Source organism: Garra rufa, chromosome 1 (genome assembly GCF_049309525.1).
Source record: "Garra rufa chromosome 1, GarRuf1.0, whole genome shotgun sequence".
In the NCBI taxonomy this organism is placed as follows: domain Eukaryota; kingdom Metazoa; phylum Chordata; class Actinopteri; order Cypriniformes; family Cyprinidae; genus Garra; species Garra rufa.
The window spans coordinates 90,162,184-90,177,329 of NC_133361.1; positions in this window are offsets into that span (position 1 = coordinate 90,162,184).

The window sequence follows — 15,146 nt, forward strand, 5'->3', positions numbered from 1 at the left end:
TCTTCTTCTTCTTAGGTTTAATGGTGTTTGTCAAACAGAAGTGTGTGTGTTAGTGCCACCCGCTGGACTGGAGTGAGAAGCGCCGAAAGAAGGGAAAATATTACGCTTTGTGTGTCTACAAGGTGCGCTATTTTTTTCTATTTTTTCTTTAAAAAAGCCGATCTGCTCAAATAAATGAAAATGACTTCAAATTAAGACTCACATCATGGTATTTGATCAGCATCAACAGTCTTTGTCAGTGAATATTAAAGGAGAAAAAAAAGAAAAAAATATGCTTTCCTACAATATACAAAAAAGTATTTATCCCACAATGCCCCAACCTCAATCTAGTTAAACTGAGTCCCTACAGGATGGACAAGTACAAAAACAATTGTTTCTAACTTTAGATTGAACAGAAAAATGTGTCTACCCTTGATTTCCTTTTGCCATCCTCTCTGCCATTCCTTTATTAAATTTGATTATGACCTTTTCTGCATCTTTAATTGGCAAAAACCATATCGACATATTCAGCTGTTACTCATCTTCCCTTTTAACAGTGAACAGTTCAGTTAATAAATACAAGATACAATACCTGCTCTCTAGAAGTGCATTCATGTTATATTAGAGTTATGATTTTAGTGAAGTTAAAAGTTTTGAAACCAAAATACCTGCAACATCCAGTCAGACCTGTAGTAAACTCAGAAGAGAAGATCAGGAGACAAGATGTTACTGTGTGATGCTGCAGTCATCCAGACTGACTAAACACTCAATCACTGGAGTTTTAGACAGATTTCAGGATCGTCATTAGAAGATAAAATATGCAAAGGATGTAAGCAGTTACAGGAATTTGCCCAGATTTTCAGCGACTCTAATCCAATCAGCAGAACTATAGACTCATTATCACAGAGATCAGGGAAAGTCTCACCTTCAGCCTCTGCATTCATATTTAACTCAGATATTGATCAGAAACAAAGACACCAATTAAAGAAATGAGGCAGAAACATCAACAGCCAATAAAGACAAAAGATGACACTTACCATGATTTCACATTCATGTTCACACACTCCTAAAGCTAAATATATTTATTTTAAAATTCTTTAACCTAAGGTACTAGAACAGTTTGTGTTTGGTATTTTCTAAGTACTTCTGGAAAATTTCAGTCAGGTTTTAAGTCCATTCATAGCACTGAGTCTGCTTTACTGACCCTTCACTCCTGACTCTAATGATTTTACACAACTTGTAACTTGGAAATCATGAAAATCCAAATAATGTAGAATATCAAGATTTAATAAACATGTGCAAATACATGTGCAATTCATATTTTTCATAAATAGTAATGAAGTACTAATCACAGTTGATTAAGTTTGGGTATAAATAAAGGCGTATACATTTGCCTTTATGTGTAAAGAATCTTGAAGAATTAAGTTTATATAATCACTATTTGTACTTTCAAAAAATAAATATTTACTTTTTAACACAGGTACATTAAGCAATTTGGTAAGGCACTTTTCCAAATTTATGATTGGATATTTACTATTTATTATCATTTCATTATCATTGTCATATTTCACAACTCTACGGAGCGGTAAACGAGGAGATGAGGAAATTCAGGAGTGAACTTAAAACTTAAAAGACATTCACTTGGAGGATGTAAGACATCAGAGGAGAAAACCACAAACAGATCACTCTTAAATACTCAACTAAACGAAAGGAAAGACAAGACACTCCTGAAATCAATGGAAACAGGAACAGGAAAACCAAATATGGGCATTAGAGAACATCAGGAAAAACAAGGACAAGGAGCTCATGGAAACAAAAACAAACACAAGGACAGTCCATAGGTGTGACAATCATTACTGTTAAAGACAAAATTATATTGGTTGAAATTAAATTATTGCCTAGGAAATTCAGCAAAAGGGTAAATGTTCATTTGTAAATGAATCTCTTTTGCTTCAGGTGTGTGTGAATACAAATCTGTGGTGCTCTCGATGTTTCTGCCTCTTTAATTGTTGTGAATGTTAATGCTAATGAACACTTGAGTTGTGTGTGAATGTCTTTCCCTGATCTCTGTGATCATGAGTGCTATAGTTAGAGTACAGTATAGAACTGATCACATCCTTTGAATACTGTGTTTAAGCTCGTGATCTGAGAGCTTTGTCTCTATCTGTAAGAACGGCCTCCTGAAACCTGAATAAAACTCCAGTGATTGAGTGCTTTAGTCAGTCTGGATGACCACAGCGACACACAGGACCAGCTCAAACAAGTCTCCTGATCCTTTTCCTGCAGGTGTATTAAAGCTATTTTGTTCTTTAAACATTTAACTTCACTAAAATCATAAAACTAATACAACATGGCATTTTTTTCTGATAGATGTACTTCTAGTTAAAGTTTCTAATAAACAGTTTATTGTGTCTTGTATTTATTACCCAAACGTTTCACTGTTAATAAAAGAAGATATGGAGGGAACTGAATGTGTTGGCATATTTTTGGCCAATTAACGAAAATGAAAAGGTAATAATCAATGCACCATATTCCTTTATACTACAAAAAAATGTATTTAAAACAAAATTGCTTACATAAAAGAACATTACCACTGAAACCTTTGTAACAGTTACACAGCAGCATTAACTAGTTTTATGTGAACTAATTGGTATATCAACAAAAAAAAAATTGTTATAAATGTACATTAAAAAAGGAGAATATTATTAATACATTCACGATGTTAATAACTTTAGAAAAGCATCATCACATGAGTACGAAATTCTATTCTATAATCAACATTTCTAAGATGTGTTTGTGATTTTAGAGAGCAGTGCACCAATGGGACTTTTATTTTGCTCTGGTGACGTGACGTCATAAAGCTGCGCGCGCTCCTCGTCTGTTGTGATTCACGTGAAGAAAGGTTTGTGCTTTTAAAGTTTTTAAACCAATGGATATTGTTGCATCAATTAAAGCGTTTTTACTATGTTAAATAAATCATAACTATTAAATATATCGTTGTAATGCTTTATTTAGTGTAAGCCTACTTAAGGCCGTGTTCACACTTGGCGTCCTTTTCCAAACTGCCAGCGTCTGGTTTACATTCTAATCCTATGGAGTAAACCGTCTTTTCAAAAAAGCCGAGCGCTTTTTTAAACGCCACCGCCGGCGTCTTTTTCTGCAGCTCAGAGCGTCTTTTTAAGTTAAAAAAAGTTGAACTTTTTTGAAGAAAACGCCCTACGTCAAGCGCTTTTTTGACAGCTGACCAATGACAAGCGAGTAGCGGGACCTATCGTTTCCATAACAACAAAAACAACAAGAAAAAAAAACTGGAGAAGTTGCGGTAAATAAACTTATCGTACTAGTTTCGAAGCACAAGGAAGTTGTATGATATGAGTAAACAACTCTATCATAATATACATCACAAAGAGGCTCTTTCTCGACATTCCTTCACCACACAGCACTACGCTACTGTTGCAGCTGTTGTTATAGCAACTAAAGACGCACTCGGCTGCTTTTTGTAACAGAACGCTGCCAGCTTTTTTTTTTACTAAAAAAACGCCCTAGTCAACTTTTTCTTGTGAAAAAAGACGCCAAGTTTGAACACGGCCTAAGACGTTAGTAACAGAAAATGTGCATCTCATTTCTCTCTCTATATCATGAATCAATCAAGTGATGATAAGAAGTGAGAGGCTGCATCCGAAATCGCATACTTAATGAGTAGGTACTTAATTTCAATTAGTAGGTACTTTACAAGCTCTAAGGGTACCTACTCTACAGCCAAATCTCGTTGAGTATGAATGCGATCCACCATGATGACGTTATCATGTGATCTACGACGTTAAAACAAGAGCAACAGTTTAAAAGATATGAGCGACAGGTTTAATTCATCTATTTGTATATATTATCTGTTTGTATATATTATGATGTTGATCAAATTTCTCATTTAGTGGTCTTCCAGAAGAGATACATTTATGATTGTAGTACGTTTTTAGGCTATAACCCAGTTTAATCCTTAAAGATGTTATTTTTTTATTACGAAAACCTAAAATCGTAACCACTTGAATATGTTTTTAATTTATTTATGTGCAAAATTGTTTACCACACGCAAAACTGGCTTGAAATCTCCTTTGTTTTCCTCTTTTTATTGTGGGATTTCTCTTGTTTCATCGAGGATTATAAATAACAAAAAACAACACATGCAATCTTAATGCATTATGATTAAATGAATATTACGATAATTTAAAGATATTTAATCTTTTTTTCACGTGTAGAGAATCACATGTACGCAAACCCTTTACAGTTTTTTCTGTCATTATGAGTTTTTACTGATAAAACAGCCTACTATCTTTTCCTGCGGTTGTATGTACTTATAAGTTCTGCAGTGATAATAAAATAAAATAAAGGCGACGGGTGCACAAAACATCCAATGGCATCACGACAACCCTACCTAGTACGTTGCCCTCCTTGTTTGCAATGTTTGTAATATCTGCTCAAAGGAGACGTCAATCAGCTGCTGGAAGATCACGTCTTTGGAGAAGACTTTTGATTTTACACTCGAAAAAATTAAGTATTACTTAGAAATTAAAGATGACTTCGGAATGCATTGCTAGACAACACCAACTCTTATGAACAATAATACTGATAAATGCTAACCACTAATTAATTATTTAGTAAAATGAACATGCACTTTTTTAATACGCCATATGCATGACATATTCATGACTATGCAGTCAACGTGAATACATCTCAATTCTCAGTCAAGTAATGAATTAATGCTATATTTTATTAACTGACAACAAGAAACACGAATAAATTTGTAAAAGAATAAATAAAAGTAACCTTGATGTTAAATAAATACAAGTCAAAGACACATAAAACAAAGCTTTATTCAAAGTAATTGTTCTGACAATCATGTCTTCACAGCCTGTAAATAAAAACTGCCATCAACAGCTGTGCCAATTCTGCAGCTTTATTCTGATGAAGCAGCTGACCAGCGTGTCCACCTTCACCCGTCTCTGCCGTCCATCACGTCCTGTCCCTGTAACATCCAGAAAAGCTTCAAGTCACCTCTGTGATTCATGTGACAACACAAATGTGCCTCTATTTATACTAATAAAAAAGATCAGTTATGTTCAGTTACTATGTACATGCGTTTATTTACATTCCATTCATATAAAGTAAACAGTGTTGACAACAGTGAATTCTACTGTAACAGCACACAACACTCAGATGTCTATTACGTGCTCTTCTGCAGTTGTTTTCGAACATTTTCTATCACATATTAAATAGACATTTAACAATCATCTTTAAGATGTATGTGGTTTATGTACATTCACTTTGGAGATATACGTGTGTTTACTGGATCTCCCCTGTTTGCTATACATATAAAACATGTTTTTACAGAACAGTCACAAATATACTATACTGTTACACCTGAAACGATTTAACAGTTTGTTCTACGCGATTGTGACACAAGGAACAGCGTAAGGTTACTCACTTTTGAAAACACCCTTGTTGCTGTTCTCCATCACGTTCAATGATGACGTAGCTATTGATCTCCCGTGGGCTTCTGGGATAGAAAAGTAGAAAAGATCGGCGCTTCGAAATCTGGGCGGGACGCAGTGGGCATCCGGGGATCTCTTGCTTATTCTTTTGTGGTTACTCTTCTCACGTACCCATTTCGCCTACTATATAGTAGGTAAGTAGGCATATTGGAACGATACTTAGGTATACGTACGCCTGAATCTCGCGAGAAATAGTGCTTCATCCTGGTAAATCTCGCCTATTCTTTTGTGGTGTTTGAGATTTCATGCATACTTTTTCTTCGCCTACTGCTTTTTGCCTACTAAATAGTATGGAAGTATGCGATTTCGGATGCAGCCAGAGACTCAGAATCCGGATCATTTGAATCAAATCATTTGCGAAATGATTCAGTGATTCGATTCAGCGGCACGCGGACTACAAACGACAACAACAAACACAAACGAGTGAATGACAACCGAGAATGGTAACAATAATATGGAATTAGCCTAAAAAAATTATATATTTTTCTGTAACATTAAACCCAATATCTGCTTCTAATATTAAAACCATTGATTTCTAGCACTTAGGCTAATTATGCAAAAGTATCTAAGAAAATTATTTATGTTAAAGTCATTTGCAACAACCTTGAAATGTAAGTAATGACATTTAGCTACTGCATGCTGACTAAAGCTACATCTAAATTAATCTGGATACAAAATTACATCCATCAATTTAATGTGATAAATACCACAGATACCACATGCTTATTTATGTTAGAGCTAATGAAATTGTAATGAGAATATTGCTTGTAAATAAATTACTTGAACAACAAATTAATTTTTAATTTTTTATTACATATAACTTTTTACTTTTTTTCTTCAAATGGATGATTGATTTAGCTGTCTAAAGGACAAGCGCATATCAAGTCTTAATGTCAAGCTCTTCTTCTATCTTTTAGTGACTTTGAAAGAGTTATACATATGTTTAGGTATTAACCAGGCTTCTCTCATACATTTGCAGTTGGTACAGAATGCTGCTGCTCTTATGTTGACAGGAACACATAAATGAGAACATATTACACCAATTCTGGCACCTCTCCATTGGCTTCCTGTTCATTATTTCATGCTTGAAAGAGACTGGGCAAAAATGGCCTGCATGGCAAGAAAGTTCCAAGACAAAAAACGCTGCTGAGCAAAAAGAACATAAAGGCTTGTCTCATTTTTGCCAGAACTCATCTTGATGAAAAAAATAAATAATAATAAAATAAAATCAGGAAGCCAACACTTTTCCACACTACTGTATGTGTTTTTGTTTTAAATTAAGTATGCTAGTACAGCACTTTAGTAAACACTTGTTGTTTTTAAAAGTGATTTAAATTAGATGAATAAACTTTGACATTGGCTTAACAGGTCAGTGTAACAGCCCGTTTTTTGATTGGCTAACATAATTGCCCCCTTAATAAAACCTCAGAAAGAATTGTGTGATGAATTTTTCTTTTTTTTTTCCTCGTCTCTCTCTAAATTTGTTGCATTTTATTCCCTAGGAGACAAAAATGGTACAGAAACATTGAGATCAGTCTGTGTATAGATTATAGATATATGTAGATCCTAAACTCTGTCATTAAATTTCCTAATTTTTTTTTTATTATTAATTGTATAACGGCCAGCCTAATCTCTGTAGGGTACCGGCTGAGAAGGATCAGGTTTGGACACCCTGGTATAGGATCTAGCATACATGCTTTACAAATCTACATGTTTTGATGTTAATTGTTTTGTGCCACTAAACTGGGGTTAACTTTTATTCCTTTTTTTCCACCTTAGACCTAACAGCGCTGAAAGAGGAGAGAGAAGTACTGAATGAAACTGAAGAGAAAGATCAGTTTTTTGTTCCTTACAGTCTGAAAAGACTTCTAAACAAAAAAGAGCTCAAACTACAGGAACTAGGAGTTATTTTTCTTGCGTTCAGTGTGGAAACAATTTCACTCAAAAAGGAAGCCTTAAAACACATATGATTATTCACACTGGAAAGAAGCTGTACACTTGCCAACAGTGTGGAAAGAGTTTCATTCTAAAAGGACACCTTAACAGACACATGATGATTCACATTGGAGAGAACCCTTTTACCTGCCAACAGTGTGGAAAGAGTTTCATTCTAAAAGGACACCTTAACAGACACATGATGATTCACACTGGAGAGAAGCCTTACACATGCAAACAGTGTGGAAAGAGTTTCAATCAAAGAGGAAACCTTGAAGTCCACCAGAAATTTCACACCATGGAGAACCCTTTTACCTGCCAACAGTGTGGAAAGAGTTTCACTCTAAAAGGAAGCCTTAACATTCACATGAGGGTCCACACTGGAGTGAAGCCTTACACCTGCTCTCAATGTGGAAAGAGTTTCGCTCAAAGTGGACATCTTAAAGTCCACCAGAAAATTCACACCATGGAGAGCCCTTTTACCTGCCAGTGGTGTGGAAAGAGTTTCAATGAAAAAGGAAGCCTTAACAAGCACATGAGAGTTCATACTGGAGAGAAGCCTTACACATGCTCTCAGTGTGGAAACTGTTTTAGTCTAAAAGGAAGCCTTGACAGGCACATGAAGATTCATAATAGAGAGAAACCCAACAGATCCCCTTAGTGTAGAAAGAGTTTCAAACAAAATGTATAGAATGGAACGTTCTAATTCAAATTTTGAAGCATTATGTTTTGTCCATAGTACACTTTAAGCTCAGTCCAACACAATATAACTAGTTGACACGGTAATGCATAAAAGAGCAAGGAATAATATGGATGTGTTTGCTATGTCTACAATGTAAGAACTTCACATTTGTATCATGAATTGAAAGATCTCACAGAAGGTGCAGTTTTTTGGTTGAAGCACAATAAGGAAAGGAAAGGAGGTGACGTGAGGCCAAGTATGGTGACTCATACTAGGAATTTGTGCTCTGCATTTAACCCATCCAAGTGCACACACACACACACACACAGTAGTGAACACACACACACACACACCGTGAACACACACCCGGAGCAGTGGGCAGCCATTGCTGCAGCGCCCGAGGAGCAGTTGGGGGATCGGTGCTTTGCTCAAGGGACTCACCTCAGTCGTGGTATTGAGGGTGGAGAGAGCGCTTGTGATTCACTCCCCCCACCTACAATCCCTGCTGGACCTGATACTCGAGCCTGCAAACTTTGGGTTACAAGTCCGACTCTCTAACCATTAGGCCACCGCTGCCCCAAAAGCATAGCGCGAGCCAGCCAGGAGAGTTTAAAGGGATAGTTCACCCAAAAATGAAAATTTGATGTTTATCTGCTTACCCCCAATGCATCCAAGATGTAGGTTGCTTTGTTTCCTCAGAAAAACACAAACGAAGATTTTTAATGAAAACCGGTGCAGTCTGCCAGCCTTATCATGGACGTGAATGGGCACCAAACCTTTAAAAGTAAACAAAAACATGCACAGACAAATCCAAATTACACCCTGCGACTCATGATGATACATTGATCTCTTAAGACACGAAACGAACAGTTTTTGTGAGAAACTGAACAGTATTTATATAATTTTTTACCTTTGATACACAGCCACGTCCATCTGTAATGTGCACGAGTTTGGCATCAGTCACGTCACATGAGCACGCGCTCTAGCGTAGAATACGCAAACGCCGTAGGGGGAAATCAGTGAAAAGTCCCGGATGAGTTTGTGCAAACTAATGTAATCTTTTAGCTTTAAATCGGTTTAAACAATCAGGATACGCGCAAGTAATAACCATTTTGAATAGCCGCTATATCCACAATCTCTGTGCTCTGTGTAAACAATGAGTGTCGTATACATGCAACAGATCGCTTACGGCGTTTGCGTATACTACGCCATAGAGTTGGGGTACTCGGACTTGTACTCGGACTCGAGTCCGGTCTCGAGTACAATTTTTAGCGGACTCGGACTTGTCACGGACTCGGATGCATTTTGACTCGGACTTGACTCGGACTCGAGCTTTTCGGACTCGGGAATTATTGCCGAGTCCAGCCGAGTCCAGGGACAGTTGATGGAAATTTTACTGACTCGATGCATTATTACGAAAGTGACATTCAGTATTATTGGCATGTGTTTTAAAGTCTTGCCGGTACTTGAAAGCCTGCCTCTCAGTCAGCGCACAATGCTGAATTAAACTCTTTCTCTATTGCTACACACTTACACGAAAGGTAATGTCAAAATGCATCGTCTTGGAGAGCATTCATGTAAATGCTATCGGTTTTGTGTTGAGTTAGAAATACAGATGTGTCAAAATATATGATCTGTGCGTCCGGTCTTAAAGCGACAGCAGTGTAAACCTGCCACAGACTGCGTCATAATCAAACAACAAAATGAAAAGAGAAAATCACTCACTGCTCTTGATTGAAGCAGTTTAGCAATTTTAATAAGAATCATCTATATTTATTATATACGGTGAAGATTGTAGAGAGTTTTATTTTTACATTTATTACTTCATTAAATGTTTGTAGTACACTATTTCTGTGGTATACTTTACTATATAGATCAATCTGAAAAACGTATAAAACTATTTCATTTGTATTTTGATTATTATATTTATTTATGCTTTTGCTTGTAATTAATTATTAGACTGTTTATTTTCCTTCAGTAAGCTTGAGAATGTTTTACTTACTAACTTGGGTGTGCATTATTTTCTAATAATTCAATGGCCCGTTGTCAATAGACCAATTTGGAGTAGACGTTACAGTTATGTCAGTAAAAAAATACTATTTAAACCTATAACATTTTACATTTACCTATTTTATCTCAGAATTCAGAATTTTTTTATGTCGTTTATATGTTGTATTTAAGACTTTAGAACTCAATTTAACACAGCAATAGCAAGTTTGTCAGTTCTGAGGGAAAAAATAAACTCATGACTTTAGCTGAGAGGAAAAGGGAGAATGTATTTTCTTATCAGAATTGTGAGATATAATCTCGAAATTGAGAAAATAAAGTCAGAATTTTATTCTTTTATTCCATGACTTCCATGTCATTAACCCTCACAGCCTCATTTTCATCTAAGAAAAATATGTCACTAGCTGTCCATCTCTTCACCTACCCCTCCCTTTATCACAGATTCATTCTTTTACTCGTAGGTACAGTCCTGTCCTTCCCTTATAATTCCCACATTGTCCTTCCCACATTCTAAAAGCTGTTTCACTCTGAAATATGTCATAATATCAAGTCAGTCATAACTTCTGTTACATGACTTTAAGTTTGCTGAGCAGGACACTAATGAGATGGTGTGAAATAAAAAAATCAAAATGGCAATATGCAACAGAGGTTTCCTTTTGTTACATTTAAATTGTCATTGCCTTATTGTAGTTGTACAAATTAAAACAAGGTTAAGATACTGACAAACAGTAGTTTTTAGTTGGACTCGGTCGGACTCGACTCGGACTCGACCCATTTGGACTCGGACTTGAGTCCGACTCGCCCCATTTTGGACTCGGACTTGACTCGGACTCGACTGGTTAAAGACTCGGACTCGACTCGGACTCGACTTACGTGGACTCGACCCAACACTACTACGCCAGAAGCGCGTGCTCATGTGACGTGACTGATGCCAAACTCGTGCTCAGGAGAGATGGACGTGGCTGTGTATCAAAGGTAAAAAATGATACAAATACTGTTCATTTTCTCACAAAAACCGATCGTTTCGTGACTTAAGACATCAATGTATCATCATGAGTCGCAGGGTGTAATTTGGATTTGTCTGTGCATGTTTTTGTTTACTTTTAAAGGTCTGGTGCCCATCCACTTCCATGATAAGGCTGGCAGACTGCACCGGTTTTCGTTAAAAATATTCGTTTGTGTTTTTCTGAGGAAACAAAGTAACCTACATCTTGGATGCATTGGGGGTAAGCAGATAAACATCAAATTTTCATTTTTGGGTGAACTATCCCTTTAAAGGACATTGTTAGCATTTTTAACATCACCGTTTCGGGCTACAACTACAACCCTTGTTCCCTGAGAAAGGGAAGGAGACACGAGGACATACAGAGGAAGGCTCCTCCCTCCGTCATCTCCACCTTGGACTCTGTTCGTCATCCTCCTCCTGGATGTCCGTTCTCCTCCTGTTGTTCCATCAGTGCAAGGATGCACCTTCCAGAAGGGGGATGATATGCCAGGGATATGGACCTGTTTTTGTTTCTGTGTGCCCTTTTTTGGTTGCGTTCCTTTCCTTTAGTCCAGTTAGTCATTCTGTGCACCCGTGTTCCCCAGTTACCCCATATATTAAAATCAAAGTCTGTGCATTCTGTCTCTGTTGGGTCTCTATTTTCCAATACGTCTGTCTTTCCTATTTCCTTGTGTGGGTTACCCTGTGTCTTTGGACTATAATAAACTGCTCCTTTGATCTATGTCTCCGTCGTTCCTCCCAGCACAGTATCTTGACATCAGTGTGTTCTAGTATTGGAGCAATTTTGTTAATAGTAATGAGTTCAATTTGTGGTGTCCGAGACAAATTAGTACTGCTCATGAAGAACACACTGCCAGATTGAAATACACAGAATGATGTCACAATGACAGAGTCATTAGCATAAAAAAGAATGTTTGAAATCTTTGATCTTCAATTGAAGCTTCTGAATGACTCTTGTGCAGATTTAAGCCTCAGATTTCTCTCCTAAACACTCACTCTAGTAAAAGTTTTCTTCCCACTTACGAGGAAGCACTAGGGACCAGAAATAAATTCTAGGGCCGCCAAATTCTTTGGCTGGTTGGTGGATGCAGGAGGCCCCTTTAGCGTCCTAAATGCTGGGTGTGGTGTAGTGTGTTGTGTTTGGTGGAGGGTGTGACACAGTCATTGACAAAATAGGAGCGGAGCTGTATTCTCTCCAATCAAATGAACAGTAATGGTTTATAGCAGGGGTCCCCAAACTAAGGCCCGCGGGCCGAATGTGGCCCACCCCCACATTTGGACCGGCCCTCTGAACAATGCCAGAGACATATTTTGAAGATGAAAAATTAAAATTAGAAGTTGTAAATATATGTTTTACTTTTATCATATCGGTGTTTGATTATAAAGGTTGGCTTTCAAACTACAATTTCCCTCAGTCATTATCATATAGCCTAATTATTTGTTAAATTCACCTACAGATTGGTACATTTAACAAACTGTGTCATCGCAATTGAACAGGTGATGCGCGAGGCAGCTAGAAAATTCAGAGCGATGACAAAATGACTCAATAGCATTTAAGGTGAAACTAGCACTGCTTGTGGGACAGGTGCGAAAGCAAGACTTCACTCATCTCCCAGTTACCCAAAGTTTTTCAGCTGAGAAACCAGTGGCCCCATTTCCAGTTGAAAAGTCTGTGGAAGCGCTGAAAATGATGAAGGCAGACTTTGACATGTGATTCAAAAAACAGTGGATTCTTGAATCGATTTTGCTAGACAAGGCTGGTGTTCTCTCGGTTGGTTGTTCATCTTTTTCTTCCACACTTTTTCCTTCCACTCAACTTTCTGTGAACATGCTTGGATACAGCACTCTGTGAACAGCCAGCTTCTTTGGCAATGAATGTTTGTGGCTTGCCCTCCTTGTGAAGGGTGTCAATGATTGTCTTCTGGACAACTGTCAGATCAGCAGTCTTCCCCATGATTGTGTAGTAGAGTGCGGATCGGGCCGCATTTTTCTGTCTGAGCCCGGCCCGCGTCCGACAGAGCAGTACTCGAACCCGACCCGAGCCCGACAAGCATTAAGATATTTTTTCTCATACTAATGACACATGCACTTTTTTTTGTGTGGAATGCCCGCTTTTATTAAGCAACTGTAGGAAAAGCGTTCGGCAATGTCAACAACAGATGAGAGCATCAGTGCAAAAAAAAAAAAAAAAAAAAGCGCCGTTATAACACAGGCGCACTATCGCGCTGATGTGACCGAGCCCAACCCGAACCCGAGCATCCTTTCTAAATATCTGTCCGAACCCAGCCCGACCCGGCCCGTCAGGTTCCGTCGGGCTCAGCTCGGGTATCCATCCTCTTTTGTGTAGCCTAATGAACCAAACTGAGAGACCATTTTGAAGGCTCAGGAAACCTTTGTGGGTGTTTTGAGTTTATTAGGTGATTGACATGTCACCATATTCTAATTTGTTGAGATTTGTTGTGAAATGGTGGATTTTTGGTTAAATGTGAGCCAAATCATCACAATTAAAAGAACCAAAGACTTAAACTACTTCAGTCTGTGTGCATTAAATTTATTTAATACACAAGTTTCACAATTTGAGTTGAATTACTGAAATAAATTAACTTTTTCATGACATTCTTATTTATTGAGATTCAGCTGTATATCTTTTGAAAATAAATTATCAGTTGTCAGTGTGGTGCCTAACAAAATAAACTATTCTAGCATTAAAAGGTAGAATAAATAAATAATTAAAAGTAAAATCATAATAAAATACTACTACTACTAGTAGTCAGTCTGGCCCATCTGTCTTTCTTTAATAAACAGACTGGCCCCCCATTAAAGAAAAGAAAAAATATTTGGCCCTCTCAGAAAAAAGTTTGGGGACCCTGCTCTGGCGTGATGTGTGGACAGCAGTATGCACATATTAAGATGTCCTGCAGAGTCTTGAAGAAGATGGCCTGCTGGATATCTCCAGAGGACAGGGACCATCACTCCCTTCACACTGAGGGAAATATGAGCCCCCAGCAAGTGTAGGAGGTGGGACTTCTACATAACAACATTCACAAGCCTGATAATGTAGAGGTAGGAATGATTTTCATTTCTCTCATTTATGATGATACAGATAGTGTGCAAATGTAATTCGATTTTTGTAATGATTAAATGCTTAATCCCTAGGATGTGGATGTTGACATAGACTGGGAGAGTGCCATCTTCCATGAGGAATCATTTACACAATGTGGAGTTGATTTTACTCATGTCATTGTTTCTGTCCTGAGTGGTGATATTTAGTATAACAGCACTGTGATGGTTCACATTCTATATCACTTTGCTTGTCTGTTCATCGCTAATAGTTTAATTTTTTCAAACAGTACTCTTTTTACAGAGTACACATACTCTTACATCATTAATTTCAAATGAATTATTATAGGTCATGGGTCGGAGGGAGAAGCAGATTTATTAGATAAGACAAGGATCAAAAGACAGGAGTCTTACGCATTATAAAAGAACGGCCTTGCTTGATTGATTTACTTTTTTTGTGACATCTAGTGACAACACCTGGTGACGTTTTGTGCTGCTAATTAGCATTTTGCAGAAGAGCAGACAAACGTCTTGCTAAAGTGGTGAGTAAATATTTCATAATCAAACATAATATCGCTTGAAAATACCATTTTACACATATAATGAATTGACAATCTGTCTGCTAATCTTCAACATTTTTTACTGTAAACTATACTTATAAGGATCTAAAGTAGTCAGCATTTAAAGTGGATCAAAACCTTTCATCAAAGATGTCCTAAAACCAAAACAATACTCATTCTTGTCTTACGACGACTTTGATTAACTTTTTTGATTCCCTTTTAATGTTGAGTACTATATTGCAATGATATGATATCTTGTGGCACAAGATCTTGTGATTTCCAAGTGGTTCAATTTGGGCCTTGAAAAATAAAAAGAGGAAGCAACCAGATAATAACAAAGTGCAACTTTACACTGTAATTATATAAGTACG